Below are 18,598 nucleotides of genomic sequence, written 5' to 3'. Positions count from 1 at the left end.
TGCATGAGATTCTTCCATACTCCTTCTACCTAAAGTACCTGCATTAAACGGATCAATCTTTAGCATTGGTACAAGGGACTCAATATCGAACAGCTTTTGAGATTATTATTCATCTTTTGCATCTATTGCCATTGAGGAGGTGTTTTTTTCGTTTGTTTTGTTTTTATTTCAAATTTCCAGAGGAATGATGATATTAAGTTTTTTTTTTTTTTTTGCATCTTTGTACATACAGCAAATGGAAAGATCATGAGAAATGGATTTTTAAGAGTTACATTGAAACAGTCACAACGAAAAGTATGGAGACAATTTACCAGTGTTTCTAACTAGGCCACAAAAGAAAAATCTTTTCCAGAAAAAAAAAAAAAACAGAAAAGAAAAGAAAAGAAAAACAAACAAAAACGAAAGCCATTAGTTAACGTTATTATGACTAGGGACACATGACACCCCAATACCAGTCTATACTGATGTACAGCGACCCGGGCAAAGACATTTCACTTCTGCTTGACCTCTTTTGACTTGTTCAACTTTCAGGGGTCCTAGTACCACTTTCTCACTGTTGGGCTCTGCAGGGGAAGCTCCCTTTGGAGTCCAGGTCGCCCCTGCTGGCCTCGGGCTTCTCCAGATAGCAGGGACGGGCCTGGGTCTTGGCCCACCAGCTGCGCTTACTTGGGAGCCCATCGCAGTAACCGCGTCCAGCGCATCAACCATCTGTGGGGGGGGGGGGCATGCAGAGGTGGGGTGCGCACTGGCGAGCCCACGCCCTGCCCTGTGCCGGCTCCGTTTCTGGGCGCCCCCAAGGTGGGTGCCATCAGGAGCAGGTCGTTTCCGGAGGGTACCTATGGGAATTCGGGGAGTTGGTGGCCCCCCGGCAGCGCTCCGCGGTCCAGGGGTGAAGCCGGGCGGGGCTGCAGCGCGGGTCCGAGCGCCCGAGGCGCCGGCGGAGCATGTGACCACGCCGCGCGGGGCCGGGCGCGTAGTGCCGCGCGGTGGCGGTGGCGGGGAGCGCAATGGAGGCCGCGGGCTTCTGAGAGGCGGGTGCGTTGTCGGTGCTGCTGCGGAGACTGCCGGTGCTGCGGGGCAGCCGAGTCTGCCACGCCTGAGGGACCGCGGGTCGCCGTCCAGCCGCTCGGCCGCCCAGGACGCCTGGCGGGGAGCTCAGGTGAGTGCCGCTCTGCCGCGGCCGGAACCGAGACAATAGGGGCGGCGGGCGGGCTCCTCGCCGCCGGGCACGCGCGATCCCCGCCCCGGCCGGCTTCCCGCGGCTCCCCGGCGTTGCCCAAACTGCCGGCACCCGGGGCCGGGGGCTCGGCGGGGTCGGCAGTGCACTTTGGGGCGCGGTCTCCTGTGCGGCGCGCACCCTGCGCGAGCAGCACGAGCGGCGGCCGCGAGCCGGCGGGTCTCACGGCGGGGAACCTGCAGACGGGCTGCGCCCAGCGAGCGCGCCCTGGACCTGCCGGCCCCCTGCGCCTTGGCAGCGCGTCCCGGGGCCCCCAGCCGGGTCTCGGCCACCGCGGGGCCGGGGGTGCGGGGGTGCGGTGGTGCGCGCACAGCCAGACTCGCCGGCTGGGAACCCGGGCGCTGACCCGCGCAGCCCTGTCCCCCGCCGGGGCTGCGGCGCTTTGTTTAACCTTTGCCGAGCGGTCTCGCACAAACTCTTGCTGCCCCAGTTCTGATAACCAGCCGGTTTGCTAGTGGAGGCGAGAGACAAAGGTTTTCCTCGGTCCACCACGGACTGGAGCAGAAAGACCGCTCGCTGCCCGTGGCGCACCGCGTTTTTCTTGTCTGCTCCCGGGGTTTCCTGAGAAGGTTTTCCGGGTCCTAGAATCGATCGCCCTTTCTTGCTAAGCGAGATGGGACCTCCTGACCCAAGGGAACGGTGGGTGGGTTAGGGTGCGTGGCGAGCGGTCAACAGGAGGGTAGACGTTTCGATTTTATATCAATGCTCTCAGGATCGAGGCATCGCAATTGCTTTCTGAATTTCAGATTTCAAGAAAAAAAAATAAATTGGGGGCGGGGCAGGACCGCTGGGTAGTGGGGGGGAGAAACTATTGATAACTATTGATAGTAACTACCATAATACGTTGTAAAATTTTAAGTTTTTTTTTTTTTACAAATAATATCCTGGAAAGTGATCTGATGCCGGGTGGGGTGTGTGGTGTGTGTGTGTGTGCGCGCGCGTGCCGGCTTCTTGGGTCTGGTGGTGATGGGTGATGGAGAGGGAGTGGTTAGAATACAAAGGATAAAGCTTTTTTTTTTTTTTAAGTAAAAGGCTCTTGGTAAATATCCTGTAGCAACATTTTAGTTCATTAAGATGTGATTAAATCACTGTTCGCCTGTAAAAAGGTGGTAGTTGTTAATTATATATAAAACGGGCTTTGAGGTTGTATGTGACTCAGGAATCTTAATACAACAGTCACTTTGGAGTAATTTAAAAAGTCAACAAAGGAAAGACACCCTCACTTCTTCCTCCTCTACTGGATGAATATATATATTCGACAGAAAATTGTCAGAAAAAGGCAGTTTTTTAAAAAGGAAAAATGAATCTTGAATAAGTAGTATGATTGCATTATGGATTACTTCACAACTCAGAAAAATGAAGGGAGAAATCATTTTAGTAGATTACCTCTTAACAGTATTATTTAATATATTTCACTCAAAGAGCTGTTTTCACACTTACCTCTGATATGGAGAAACTTTTTCATTTTGAAGACTTAACAGAACTTAGCACTAAATATGAAGTCAGGAAGAGGAATAACACTGACATGACATTGGTGTAAGAAACAAAATCAACCACATGGTTCCTTTTAAATTGTAAAAAATTCTAAGTGTATGTTGTTATTGTTATTAGATGAGGCTGTGCTTAACAATTTTTGAAAGGTTGATGGAAATTAATATGAAATCCTCTTGTACTAAGAAACAATCTTTTTTATTGTCCATATTTCTCATCTGGCATGTAGCAGGTGTTCAATTAAGTAGTTGTGAGAACAATGAATCATTGGCAACAGGGAAGTTGCTCAGTGGGTAGAGTGTAGGACCTGCATGTATGAAGTGCTCAGTTTGAGACCCAGTGCTCCAAATGTTTGAGTAATGATCTTGACCTCTCATTAAATAAGCCTTTTAAAACAGATGAATTAATGCAAAAAAAATTGATGGTGAAATCATGCAGTAGAGGCATTGTGGTCATTTTCTGAATTATCTTGGTTTGAGCCCCATGAAGAATACAGATTGAATTGGTTTCTTTTAATTTAATGACATTTATAGCAGGCCTGCTATGTGCCAAGAACTGTGCAGTGTTTTCACATACAGTTTATAAAAGCCTGGTGACTTTCATTTTCAGATCATATATGTTGTGTGTTTCTGTGAAGACTGGGCCCCTTTGGGTGGTATAATGACCATCTCACATAACTGAGTAGTACAAAAAAACCTTTTCACTTGCTGTATGTCCATATACGTTCTCACAATGGCCTATGGGGAGGCAGGGCAGATATTATCACTCCCGTTTTGTAGGTGAGGAAATCCAGACTCTTGAGATTAAATGACTTGCCAACTCCTCACCACCCAGGCAGCAATGCCAGGGGCAGAAGCTGGCTCTTAAGGTAGTGCTTTCACTTCTGAATCACACTTACTGCCTTCTCCAAGATAAGCCGCAGATCCACAAAGTTGCTTTTAAATTGGGCCTTGTAAGAGTCTTTTGAATTACTTTCACATCAGGACAAGGTATATTCCACAGCCTAGTGCTTAGTGAAGTGGTTCTGAATGTGCAAGTTCTGGAGTCAGGTAACTGCATTTGAGTCCTGGATTTACCAGTTCCTAACTCTGCATTCTTGGCAAGTGACTTAACCTATGTCTCAACTTTATACATCTGTAAAATGGTAGAAATAACAACACCTACTTTACAAGATTTGGGGAAAGAGCAAATGAAATAATGTACATGCTTATAGTTTGCTATTTAACACAAAGTAGGCATTCTTTGTCAGCTAGGTATTGTTATTCTTATTACTATTAAGTGCACCAGTGGCTTTTCTGCTTTTTGAGGGTGGTGCACAGGAAGAGATGTGTTTGACATTGTGATCTAATATTTAGAAACATTAAAAATATGCTAAATAAAAAATTACAGACTAATGCACAGACTTCCTCTGCAATACATTTTAAAAAAATATTTATTCCCTTTTGTTGCCCTTGTTGTTGTTACTGATGTCGTCGTTGTTGTATAGGACAGAGAGAAATGGAGAGAGGAGGGGAAAACAGAGGGGGAGAGAATGATAGACACCTGCAGACCTGCAGGTGAAGCGACGCCCTTGCAGGTGGGGAGCCGAGGGGTCGAACCAGGATCCTTACACCAGTCCTTGCACTTTGTGCCACATGCGCTTAACCCACTGTGCTACCGCCTGACTCCCATGCAATACATTTTTATCCTATTCTATCTAGAAATTCTTGTTAAAGGCCACCAAATAATTTCACATTCAATTAATTTGTTCGGACCTATAGCTTCAAAAGAACATAAAGGGTAGTCAGACTAAGTGATTTAAAGAAGATTTTGTTAATTGAAAATTTTTCTCATTTATTCTTTTCTTATACTTGATAGGACGGAGATAAATTGAGAAGGGAGTGGGGAGATAGGGAGAGAGAAAAGAGCCACCTGCAGCACTGCTTCATCACTTGTGAAACTTCCACCCTGCAGGTAGAGACCCGGGGCTTGTGGTTCTTGCAACATGGTAACGTGTGCACTCAACCAAGTGTGCCACCACCTAGCTCCAGTTATTAGATATTTTAATGTTCCTTCTAATAATTTTTAACATCAGTTGGAATTTTAACATTAAATTAAAAAGAAGGAAGTTCTTAGATATGTCTTAGTAATTACAGTCATGTGTTGAGTATTTGTAGGTCTAGTTCAGGCATTGAGTATTTTTAAAAAATATTTTATTTATTTATTTATTAATGAGAAAGATAAGAGGAGAGAGAGAAAGAACCAGACATCTTCCTGGTTCATATGCTGCCAGGGATTGAACTTAGGACCTCATGCTAGAGAATCCGATGCTTTATCCGCTGCGCCACCTCCCGGACCACAGGCATTGAGTCTTGACTGGTCTATTTTCTGTGCTGTCTGTATGTCATCTAATTGAGTATTCATAAAGTGCTCTAAGTTGGTCTTATGTTTCCATTTGATAATTGAAACTAGACTCAAAGGGCTTTTATTAACTTGCCAAAGGTCATAAAGTTAGAGATGAAGCAAATTCATTCAATATTAACAGAGTTTTATTTTATTTATTTATTTATTTTTATTTAAGAAAGGATTAATTAACAAAACCATAGGGAAGGAGGGGCACAACTCCACACAATTCCCACCACCCAATCTCCATAACCCACCCCCTCCCCTGATAGCTTTCCCATTCTCTATCTCTGTGGGAGCATGGACCCAGGGTCATTGAGGGTTGCAGAAGGTAGAAGGTCTGGCTTCTGTAATTGCTTCCCCGCTGAACATGGGCGTTGACTGGCCGGTCCATACTCCCAGTCTGCCTCTCTCTTTCCCTAGTAGGGTGTGTCTCTGGGGAAGCTGAGCTCCAGGACATATTGGTGGGGTCTTCAATCCAGGGAAGCCTGGCCAGCATCCTGATGGCATCTGGAACCTGGTGATTGAAAAGAGAGTTAACATACGAAGCCAAACAAATTGTTGAGCAATCATGGACCCAAAGCTTGGAATAGTGGAGAGGAAGTGTTAGGGAGGTACTCACTGCAAACTCTAGTGTACTTCTGCTTTCAGGTATATATTTTGCAGTAGTTTATGGATACGTGTGAACATAAGCTCTCTCTCTCACAGAAACTGGTGTATATCTAGGTTATGGGACTTTGTTAGAAAGTGAACCACCTGAGATGAAATTAGAGTGTACTATAAAAGGAAAGGTCTCACCCGAGTAATGAAGCTGAAGGGTTAACAGAGTTTTATTTGACCTAAAGGTGTCTGCTTTTCTCTTCACCTTCATATGTGGCATCTGAGTATCACTTCTTTTTCTTTTTTAACTGATAGTTTGCTTTTGTAAAAGTTTTTATGTATAAAAGGGAAACATTGACAAAACCATAGGATAAGAGGGGTACAACTCCACACAATTCCCACCATCAGAATTCCATATCCCATCCTCTCCCCTGATAGCTTTCCTATTCTTTTTTTTTTAAAATATTTACTTATTCCCTTTTGTTGCCCTTGTTGTTTTATTGTTCTAATTATTATTGTTGCTGTCGTTGTTGGATAGGGCAGAGAGAAGTGGAGAGAGGAAGGTAAGACAGAGAAGGGGAGAGAAAGACACCTGAAGACCTGCTTCACTGCAGGTGGGGAGCCAGGGGCCTCCAACCAGGATCCTTATGCCGGTCCTTGTGCTTTTGCCACATGCACTTAACCACGCTACTGCCCGAACCCCTGGAGGCTTAGTTTACAGCATAATCTTTAACACATTGGCACAACCTCTCATCTCCCCTTGATTGGTGTCCAGGAGACAACAACAGGACTTCTTTTAAGTAAATTTGAATGATACTGTGAGTATTTATCCATTGTAGTGCAATTTCTGTGTTTTCCTTTGAATGGACCCATTAGAAGAAGTTTCAACTTAGTTGAAAGAGTACAAGGATAAACTTGGAATCCATTTTTATTTTTGCTGGGTTTTGATGTACATATTTTGGAATGATGTCTCAGCTCTGTCATCAGTCAATCAATGACTGAGTTAATTAACTGGCCAGTATTCTCAAACACCCAAAGGTCTAATATATCTTCGGGAGAGACATGAAATAGCTGTGTAACTATGAAAAGACTTCATTATGAACAAATATTGACTTCTGTTAAGGCACAAATGAAGCCTTAAGAGCTACAAATAGTACTTTATAGTCTATTGATTTGTCTCAAAGTCACCAGGCAATGAAGCTAATTTATTTTGTAGAGTACTTGTAAGAAATGACTATTAAATGCCATATTAATTGCTTTTGTTTTCAGCTCTTTGCAATGGTTCATTAAATTTTAGCACTATTTTAATTTCAAGTTTTTGCTATTTCCTTTAAAAAATATTTTCAGGACTTACTTTTGAAGAGGTATGAGAAAATCATGAAACATACACAAAAATATAAGTCTGTTACTTCAGTAAAGAAAAAAAAAGCTAGTAAAGTGGGCCAGGAGCTGGCACACCCAGCTAAGTACACAGGTTACTATGTACAGGGACCAGAGTTTGAACCCTCACTCCCCACCTGCATGGAAAATGCTTCATGAGCAGTGTAGAAGATCTTCAAGAGTCTATTATCTTTCTATTTTCCTATCTCCTTGCCCCTTTCAATTTCTTTCTGTCAGAGACAGACAGACAGACAGACAGACACACACACACACACACACACACACACACACACAGAGAGAGAGATAGAGAGAGAGAGAGAGAGAAGGAAATGGCTACCTGGAGTGGTGGGTGCTGACACTGGGTCTCAGCAATAACCCTGATTGGGAAAAAAAAAAAAGTCAGTAAGGAGAAACTTTTTTTTTTTTTTTTTTTTGGTGGAGGGTTGTCACTTGGGCTTTTCTGTTCCAGGCCGAGTTTCTCAGATAGAAAAAGACAGAGACCTAGAGACAGAGAGAGGGACTAGGCAGGGGTGCATCCAATAGAGCACACACATTACCATGTGCAAGGACCTAGGTTCAACCCCTTGGTTCTCACCTGCAGGAGGGCAGGAGTGGTGAAGCAGTGCTGCAGGTGTCCTCTTTCTCCCTTTCTACTTCATTCTCTGTTTCTCTGTGTCTATCAGAAAGAAAAAGGGGAAAATAATCGCTGGAATGGTGGAGTCATTGTGTAGGCACAAGCCCCACTAATAGTCCTGGTAAGAAAACAAATGAACGAATTTAGTTAATTAAATGAGAGAAAGGAAAAAGACACAACACCACTGAAGCTTCCTTCAGTGTGGTGGTGGGGGACCAGGCTTTCATACCTGGGTTATGCTCATGACAATGCAAGTGCAGGGAAAGACTGTCTGAAAGATACATATGCATACATAATATCTATAGGTTCCGGGAGATGCTCATTAGTAGAGCATACTCTTTGCAGTGTATGAGACCCTAGGTTCAAGGCTCAGCACCACATGGGAGCACCATGGACAGCACCAGGGGAGGCTTTGTAGAGATCAAAATGGTGGTGTAGTGTTTCTTCTCTCTGACTTTCCATCACCCCTCTTTCTCTCTTTTTTTTTAAAAAAAGAAGGAGGTGGAGGAGGAGGAGAAGAATTGGCTTGAGGAAGTAAAAGAGGCTGGCAAAATTACTAACTTGAATAAAGTACTGGTTGCCATGCATGTGAGCCAGGTTCAGGCCTGGCCCCCATTACACTGAAGGAAACTTCATTGTTTCTTCCCTTTTCTCTATCTGAGAAAATCAGCCTGGACCAGTGAAGTCCTAGTGATGAAAAACAAACCAGAAAGAAAAGAAGAGATAAAGGTACTTATAATATACAAATAGATATTAAAAAGATGTTTATTAATGAGAAAGAAGAGAGAACCAGAGACTGGCCCACTGGGGAAGGATAGAAACAGGCTGGGGATATGGATCAACCTGTCAATCAATGCTCACGTCCAGTGGAGAAGCAATTATAGATGCCAGAACTCCTACCCTTTGCACCCCCAAAACAACCTTAATCCATACTCCCAGTGGGGGAGAAGTGATAGGAGGAAGAAGTTAAGAGGGCTTTGAACTCCAGCTTCATCAGCACCCAGAGAGAGGAGGCAAAGGAGAGGTACATATGGAAGTAGTAATGTTGTCATGAGTGGCTTGGAGGAGAAGAGAGGATACAGGGTAGGAATGTGTCTTACAAGTACTTAAAGATACATAAACACACCCCTGCTTTTGCATTACAGCTTCTGTGTGCATGGAGCTTTAATATTTTAACTATATGTTTAAACCATATATTTGTTGAATATTTCAGAACAGATTTTTTTTTTTTTTACCACCAGGGTTTCTCTGGAGCTTTGTGCCTATGTAATTCCACCTGCCAGATAGAAGGTGAGAGACAGAGAGGGGTGGGACACCGTAGTACCACTCCACACTCCAGTGCTGGTGAAGCTTCCCCTTTGCTTTGGTGTTCCCATGCGATGGTTGGGGGCTTGAAACCAGTTCCTTGAAAAGGATAAAATGTGTGCTCTACTGGATGAGTTATTTCCTGGCCTCAAAGCTGACAATTTAAAAATCAGAGTTTGAGGCCGTGAGATAGCTCACCTGGTATACACTTTACCATGAACGAGGACCGTGAATGTTTGAGCACTTGGCATCACATGGGAACACCGTGTCTGACTCCAGGGGACGTTCTGTGAATGGTGGAACAGTACTGTATTACTCCTCTCTCTCTCTCTCTCTCTCTCTCTCTCTCTCTCTATATATATATATATATATATATACACACATATTATATATATATATACACATATTATATATATATATATATATAATATATATGAAATTAAGAGGAGAAATCACTCTGCCAGAATGCCAGAACAGTAGAGTGTCTGGTGGGTGGGGTCTGGCAGGCTTACATTTATCCCTTTAGCACTTGACCCTTAATGGGTTAGTATAGTTTTTGTGAACATCAAAAACCTTTCACATTTTTTGAATAGTCTCTATGGTTAGTATATTCATTTTACTACCATTACATTTTATATTACTTTTTTTTTCTTTCTGTCATTGGGGCTTCCTGCTTCAAGCAGACTTTTTTCCCAGATAGAGACAAACAGAGACAGAGACAGTGAGACAAAATGAGAGAGGGGATACTGCAGTCCTGAAGCTCCCTCCACTGCAGTGGGGGCTGGGCTGCAGCCTGGGTTGTGTGCATTAACCAGACATACTACTCATGTGAGCTGTTTTATCAACCCTACTGCTATTATTCATATGTGAAAAATTTTAGAGATGAGAATAACAAAATCAGTTTATTTACTTGTACTAATTGCTTTGAGGCAGGTATATATATTATGTTTATATTCATGTGTGATTTCTACAGATATATGAGAAGTGCAGTATTACAGACTCTTAAATCCAGAAACTAAAAGTTTATCTTAAATAACTGTGGAAATAAAAATTACTAAGGACCTGCAAGATAGCATAGTATTCATTGCAAAAGACTTTCATGCCTGATCCTTGAAGTCTTGCATTTAGTTTCCAGTACTACCATAAGCCAGTGTCCTGGCAAAAGAATAATATTAAGCAAAAGTGTTAAAAAATGTGAATGCATCAGAAATATTTAGGAAGTCAAACAGAGTAACCATATGTAATAGCTTTTATATTCTAGAAAGTTTGTGTGAGGATGGCCAGGCAGTGGTGCACCTGGTTGAAGGCTGGCATTATAGTGTGAAAAAACCCGATTCAAGCCCCTGGTCCCTATATACAGGAGAGGAAAGTTTTACAAGTGGTGAAGCAGGGCTGCAAGTGTTTCTCTGTCTCTCTCCCTCTCTATCTCCTTATCCCCTCTCAACTTCTCTCTGTCTCTATCCAATAATAAATAAGTATGCAATAAAAATAAAAATAGAAAGATTGGAGTTGGGTGGTAGTGCAGTGCGTTAAGCACACGTGGCACAAAGTGCAAGGACTGGCATAAGGATCCTGGTTCCAGCCCCCGCCTCCCCACCTGCAGGGGAGTCGCTTCATAGGCAGTGAAGCAGGTCTGCAGGTGTCTGTCTTTCTCTCTCCCTCTTTGTCTTCCCCTCCTCTCTTCATTTCTCTCTGTCCTATCCAACAACCACGACATCAATAACAACAACAATAATAACCACAACAATGGTAAAGCAACTAGGGTAACAAAAGGGAAAAATGGCCTCGAGGAGCAGTGGATTTGTGGTGCAGGCACTGAGCCCCGGCAATAACCCTGCAGACAAATAAATAAATAAATAAATAATTTAAAAAGTTTGTGTGGTTTCATTTAAATGTCAAAATTTTTTTTGGTCATCATTGGGTTTTTACTGTTCCAGGCCAACTTGTTCAGGTAGAGAGAGATAAGAGAGACAGAGAGAAAGACACTACAGTATCACAGTTTCTTTCAGTGCAGCAGGGGCCAGGCTCAACCACAGGCCATTATCCAAGTGAGCTAACTTGCTGGCCCGATTTGTGAAAATTTTCAAGTAATTTCAATAAAGTTGCCTCTGAAACTGGTGCTATGTTAAGTATTAAATGAGGAAAAGACACAAAACTTCATCCTCGACACATGTGGGGAAATAAAGATTATTTTTATTTATTGAGGCAGAGGAAGGCGGGGGGGAGGAGTGATTTAACATACAGAAGCCAAAGCACAAGCATCATAGGGGGTCAGACTGGAGGCCTCAGCCATGCAAGTCCTGTGCTCTACCAGTTGAATTATTTTCCTGGTTGTTAAAGCACTTTAATTTTTTAAAGCTTTGTTTTATTTATTTTACAAGGGGAAAAGAGATCTGAGCATCACTCTGGCATATATGGTGCCAGGAATGAGACTTAGGACTTCATGCTTGCAAGTCCAGTGCTATACTGCTGTGCAGCCTCCCCAGCCCATCTTAGGAAATATTTAAATCAGATGACAAGACTTCAGCTTACCAAAGGGAGGTTACTGTAACTGACTTTAAGCATATATAGCAGCTGATAAGGGCTGATTTTCTCACTAGCAAGAAAGGAAGGACATATGCTAAAAAGGTGTTGATTTTTTTTTTTTCAAACCAGGGTTGAGTTCTACTGGCTTCACCCCATATAGGAGAGACTTGATATAGGAGAGACTTGATATAGGAGAGACTTGATATAGGAGAGACTTGGTTGACAGAGAGGTGGGTGGGAGGGAAGGATCCAGAAGCAGAGAAACATGGGTATTATTAAGATCTGGGATAAACTGGATTCAAGATATAGTCGTTTAATAATCTTGTATATAATTGGTAATCCACAAGTTCCTCAATAGGAAAAATGGAAGCGAAGCTGTGGCTCTAGATTACTCTTAGTAAGAGTGACCCTCCAGATCCCCACTGTCAAAGAAATTTAAAATTGTAGGTGGGGGCTGCAGCTGGTGTTCTCAGGGAAGCTATGACAGATTCACAAGTTGCCGTGACATGGCTGGTGAATTCCTTTTTGTCCTGGGTTGTATCCAGGATTTTCTTCATTTTGAAAAGTTGGTAATAAATACCATGTAGCCTTTTCTCTAGCAAAGTATCACCATAATATTGTCGTGTATTTTTTTTTTTTTTTTTTGCCTCCAGTGTTATCACTGGGGCTTGGTGCCTGCACTATGAATCCACTGCTCCTGGAGGTCATTTTTTCCCATTGTTGCTGTTGTTGTTGGATAGGACATAGAGAAGTTGAGAGAGGAGGGGAAGACAGAGGGGGAGAGAAAGATAGACACCTGCAGACCTGCTTCGCTGCTTGAAAAGCGATCCCTCCCTCCTCTGCAGGTGAGGAGCTGGGGGCTGGAACAGGAGTTCTTGCTCCAGTCCTTCTGCTTCACACTATATATGCTACCGCCTAACTCCCTCTAGTGTACTTTCTTGATTCACCATGATACCAGCTGCCTAGCCATATTTGTGATGGGTTAACTGTCTTCTAGAGTTAATGAGGTCGAGGTCACTGGTTCAGTTCCTGGGGAGATCATTTAGCTTTGCTCTGTTCTCAGGTCTCAAATTGTGCTTTAAACTCAGACCAGCCATCTGGCAAAGGCAGATCATTGATCACAAAGGGACTAATAAGCAAGATAGTGTGGGAGGAGCAATAGGAATCTCTTTCTGTGGATATTGAGTGAGTAATCAGAGAAACAATTCCAACAGCACTTGCACAAATTTGCATTTCATAGCATTATTTTAATATGTGGAAGATAGCATGCTGTCAGATATTTTTCTTTGTAATTTCTTTTTTTTAAAAGAAATTCTTTTTTTAAACTTTATTTATTTGTTATTGGATAGAGACAGAGAAATTGAGAGAGAAGGGGGAGATAGAGAGGAAGAGAGACAGAGAGACACCTGCAGACCTGCTTCACTGCCTGTGAAGCCACTCCTCTGCAGGTGGGGAGCCGGGGGCTTGAACTGGGATCCTGACCAGTCCTTGCACTTTGTGCCACGTGTGCTTAACCCGCTGTACTACCGCCTGACTCCCTCTTTGTAATTTCTGTTGAACCATTATTTTAAGAGATTTTTCTTTTTCTTTTTAGAGGTCTCGCTCATACAGCAATTGTACCTTGTCCTGAAAGGTCTTTTAACTTCCCTCTAGTTTTGGTAGCAAGAACAAGGTAAATCTGAAAGTAGTAGATCAAAGACTCAGTTGTTTATTCCACTGAATTGAAAAGTAAGTTAATAAATACAAGGCCATTCTGAACAAGAGCAAACAGAATATGCAGGAAAGCATATTATAGTTTCCTTGATCTACAGATCAACTGTTCCCTTTAGGAAAATTTACTGTAGTGTTGTGAGACATGTCACAGACCTGTGCTGTCTTATATAGTAGTCACTGTTTTGTGTGGCTGTAAATTACTTGAAAATGTAGCTTGTGTAAGTTGCTGTGAGTTTAAAATACCAGCTTTAAATGTATCAACCAATGATACAAAAAAGATTTTAAGATATGACATTAATAATTTTTTTGATATTGATCACATATTGAACCATTTACTGGGCTATGTTAGATTGGTTCAACTACTACTAACATTAATTTGACCTATTTATTTTTAAGTATGTGACTGTTAGAAAGTTAAAAGTTACACATGTGGTTCACATTTGTGGCTTGCATTGGTGGTGCTGAGCTACAGAAGTAGACACCCAGAACTCCTGATGTGGTGATGATGGATATTCTGGTGGGAGAGGTCGACATTAAACAGTAAAAATAGCAAGTATAGTATATTGTTTGGCAGTGATAAGTGCAGTAAAGAAGCTGAGACTGAGGAAGTGGCATCAAAAGAAAACCAAAGAGCAACCCAGAGGACTTTGAGTAAAGTAGAAGATGGCATGGAAATACTTAAAACCTTTTGTGTATCTCAGATGGTAGCCCTAATTGAATGAGAAGCTATGTGAGTTCTCTCTCTTCCACATTGATTAAAATTGGTTTGCAAATAGATGCTATTCTTACTATTTTGATTAGTTCCACCAGCATAGTTATTGATGGGCAGAAATCTTTTAGCAGTCCATCTCTTAAATAGCTTAAGTACAGCATAATCTCATTTTAGAAAGTAGTTTCTTTGGTGTTTTGAAACTGTGCCACTTATGTTGGTAATTTGGAACTTGTCTTTTTCCCTCAGAACATTATCCATCTCAAGCCTTGTGGATTATCAAAGTGAGAAAATACAGTCAGATTTAAGGCAGACATTCAATATATTGAATAGCTCTCCTAAATTATTTTAATATAAATTAAAATGAAGTGGGAGCCCTGGGACAGTGCTGTTTTAATTAGAGTTGGAATGCCTCTTCTGAGACTGTTTCTCCAGTTATAAACATAGTAGTGGCATTAGGATTTTTTTTTTAAAGACTCATTAATAGACTAGGACTATCCTGAAGTCTTAATATTTGGTTTCTAGATAATTCCTGTCAAATCAAATGAAAAAAGTGAAGAAAGCAAACATTCTTGGGCCCTAAACTTTTACTGAGTGATGTGAAACAGAGTAGCAGTAACCAGCAATAGGAGGATGTGCTTAGAACTAGCTTGTTCCCATATTTGAGCTGTTAGGTTGGCAGACATGAATAGATTATTGACTGGAGATGATTCACACATGATTTTAAGTTGTCATTCCACAAATTATGTCTGCAGTGGTGGGAACCTACAAGTGGTAGATTATTATGGTTTTAGAAGAGAGAGAAAGATGTGATCCCTGACCTAATTGTGGCAGGGAATCCAGTCTATGCTTCTGTGTTTCCTTGCCTTGTAGTTCACAGCCAGAGAAATTGTTCCTGCCTGAATTATTTAACTCATTGTAACCTTTAAGAGAGTTACAAGGAGTTGTTATAGAACTGAATGACTTATGCAGTTGGGACTTGTGCATATATCTTTATGCTTCCTTCATTTTAACCTATGCAGATATTTTCATGCATTCTGTGTGTTCACTTTTTACTCTGTGGACAATATATATTTTTTAATTTCTTTATTGGGGGATTAATGCTTTACATTCAACAGTAATTACAATAGTTTGTACATGCATAACATTTCTCAGTTTTCCACATAACTATACAATCCCCACCAGGTCCTCTGTCATCCTTTTTGGACCTGTACTCTCCCCCACACCCCTACCCCAGAGTCCTACTTTGGTGCAATACACCAACTCCAGTTCAGGTTCTACTTGTGTTTTCTCTTCTGATCTTGTTTTTCAACTTCTGACTGAGAGTGAGATCATCCCATAATCATGCTTCTGTTTCTGATTTATTTCACTTACCATGATATCTTCAAGCTTCATCCAAGATGGACTGAAAATGGTGAAGTCACCGTTTTTAATAGCAGAGCAGTATTCCATTGTGTATATAAACCACAACTTGCTCAGCCACTCATCTGTTGTTAGACACCTGGGTTGCTTGCAGGTTTTGGTTATTACAAATTGTGCTGCTAAGAACATATGTGTACACAGATCTTTTTGAATGGGTGTGTTGGGTTCCTTAGGATATATTCCCAGGAGAGGAATTGCAGGATCATAGGGTAGGTCCATTTCTAACCTTCTGAGGGTTCTCCAGACTGTTCTTCACAGGGGTTGGACCAATTTACATTCCCATCAGCAGTGAAGCAGGGTTCTTTTGACCCCACAACTTCTCCAGCATTTGCTGCTGTTAAATTTTCTGATGTATGACATTCTCACAGGAGTCAAATAGTATCTCATTATTGTCTTTATTTACATTTCTCTGACAATAAAAGACTTGGAGCATTTTTTCATGTGTTTCTCAGCCTCTTGGATCTCTTCTGTGGTGAATATTCTGTCCATGTCCTTTCCCCATTTTTGGATGAGGGTGTTTGTTTTCTTGTTGTTGAGTTTGGTAAGCTCTTTATATATTTTGGTTATTAAACTCTTGTCTGATGTATGGCATGTAAAGATCTTCTCCCATTCTGTGAGGGGTCTCTTGGTTTGGGTAGTGGTTTCTTTTGCTGTGAAAAAGCTTTTTAATGTGCTGTAGTCCCATAGGTTAATACTTGCCTTAGTCTTCTTTGTAATTGGATTTGTTTCATTGAAGATATCTTTAAAATTTTTGCGGAAAAGAATTCTGCCAATATTTTCCTCTAAGTGTCTGATAGTTTCTGGTCTAACATCCAAGTCCTTGATCCACTTGGAATTTACTTTTGTATTTGGTGAAATACAGTGGTTCAGTTTCATTCTTCTGCATGTTTCAACCCATTTTTTCCAACATCATTTGCTGAAGAGACTCTGCGTTTCCCATTTAATAGTCTGGGCACCTTTGTCAAGATTAGATGTCCATAGGTGTGGGGGCTTACTTCTGGGCTCTCGATTCTATTCCACTGGTCAGTGTGTCTATTCATGTTCCAGTACCAAGCAGTTTTGATGACAATGGCCCTATAATACAACTTGAGATCTGGGATTGTGATGCCTCCAGTTCTGTTCTTTTTTCTCAAGATTGTTTTGGCAATTATTTCTAGGTCTTTTCTGGTTCCAAAAAACATTTGTAGCATTTGTTCTATTCTCCTAAAAAATATGGTTGATGGGGATAGCATTAAATTTGTATATGACTCTGGGTAGTATATTCATTTTGATAATGTTAATTCTTCAAACCCATAAACAGGGAATATCTTTCCACTTCTTTGTGTCTTTTTCAATTTCGTTGAGTAGTGACTCATACTTTTCAGTATCCACATCTTTCACTTCTTTGGTTCAGTTTATTCCTAGATAGTATACTGTTTTTGTTGCTATAGTAAAAGGAGTTGATTTCTGGATTTCATCTTCTTCTAACTTGATGTTTGCATAGAGGAATGCCACTGACTTTTGAATGTTAATTTTTTAGCCTGACACCTTACTGTATTGCTTGATGATTTCCAAAAGCTTCTTGCTGGATTCCTTAGGTTTTTTTATGTATATTATCATGTCATCTGCAAATAGGGAGAGTTTGACTTCTTCTCTTCCAATCTGTATACCTTTAATTCCTTGCTCCTGCCTGATTGCTATGGAAAGGACTTCCAAAACTATGTTGAATCGTAATGGTGATAGTGGGCAGCCCTGTTTAGTACCTGGTCTGAGTAGAAATGCTTCCAGTTTTTCACCATTGAGTATGATGTCAGCTGTAGGTTTGCTATATAGAGACTCCGCTATTTTCAGAAATTTTCCATCTATTCCCATTTTTTGTAGCATTTTGATCATAAAGGGAAACTGTATTTTGTCAAAGGCTTTCTCTGCATCTATTGATATGACCATGTGGTTTTGGTCTTGCTTTTTTTCATGTGGTGGATCATGTTGATTGATTTACCTATATTAAACCAACCTTGCATGCCTGGGATAAACCCCACTTGGTCATGATGGACAATCTTTTTAATATACTGCTGTATATGGTTGGCTAGAATTTTGTTTAATATTTTAGCATCTATGTTCATCAGAGATATTGGTCTGTAGTTTTCTTTTTGGTTGTGTCCTTGTCTACTTTTGGTATCAGAGTGATGTTGGCTTCATAGAAGCTAGAAGGGAGTATACCTGTGTCTTCAAACTTCTGGAAGACTTTTAAAAGTAGAGGTATTAGTTCTTCTTTGAAGGTTTTGTAGAATTCATTTGTAAAACCATCTGGTCCAGGACTTTTATTTTTGGGAAGTCTTTTGATAACTGTTTCAGTTTTGTTAGCTGTGATGGGCCTGCTCATGTTATCTAGTTCCTCTTTATTTAATTTTGGAAGTTGGTAGGTATCTAGGAAATCGTCCATTTCTTCAGGTTCTCTAGCTTGGTGGCATATAGTTGTTCATAGAAGCCTTGCATGATATGTTGAATTTCTGCGGTATCTGTTGTGATATCTCCTCTTTCATTTACAATCCAATTTATTTGGGTCTTCTCCCTTTTTTGTTTTGTGAGTCTGGCTAAAGCTTTGTCAATTTTGTTTACTCTTTCGAAGAATCAACATTTACTTTTGTTGATCTTTTGTATGGCTTTCTTTCTTTCTTTTTTTTTTAATATGTATATATTTTTTTCCCTCCAGGGTTATTGCTGGGCTCGGTGCCTGCACCACGAATCCACTGCTCCTGGAGGCCATTTTCCCCCCCTTTTGTTGCCCTTGTTGTTGTAGCCTCGTTGTGGTTATTATTATTGCCCTTGTTGACGCTATTCGTTGTTGGATAGGACAGAGAGAAATGGAGAGAGGAGGGGAAGACAGAGTGGGGGAGAGAAAGTGAGACACCTGCAGACCTGCTTCACCGCCTGTGAAGCGACCCCCCTGCAGGTGGGGAGCTGGGGGCTCGAACCGGGATCCTTACGCCGGTCCTTGCGCTTTGCGCCACATGCGCTTAACCCGCTGCGCCACTGCCTGACCCCCTCTTTTTTTTTTTTCCTCCTCCAGTGTTATTGCTGGGCTCTGTGCCTGCACCATGAATCCGCCGCTCCTGGAGGCCATTTTTCCCCCTTTTTGTTGCCCTAGTTATTGCAGCCTCGTTGCGGTTATTATTGCCATTGTTGATGTTGCTTTGTTGTTGGATAGGACAGAGAGAAA

At 41.6% G+C, this 18,598-nt stretch overlaps 1 protein-coding gene across 1 annotated transcript in view; it reads left to right on the top strand.

Moving 5' to 3' along the window:
- The first annotated feature begins 1,021 nt into the window (after positions 1 to 1,021).
- Positions 1,022 to 18,598, top strand: part of CRACD (capping protein inhibiting regulator of actin dynamics) — a 308,316-nt gene continuing 290,739 nt past the window's right edge. The window contains exon 1 of the mRNA XM_060188034.1: positions 1,022 to 1,159. The gene's annotated coding sequence lies outside the window, so the exon portion shown is untranslated. The remainder of the gene's footprint in view (positions 1,160 to 18,598) is intronic.

This window comes from Erinaceus europaeus, chromosome 3 (assembly GCF_950295315.1).
Source record: "Erinaceus europaeus chromosome 3, mEriEur2.1, whole genome shotgun sequence".
NCBI lineage: Eukaryota > Metazoa > Chordata > Mammalia > Eulipotyphla > Erinaceidae > Erinaceus > Erinaceus europaeus.
This window is presented reverse-complemented; position numbering and strand designations above follow the sequence as displayed.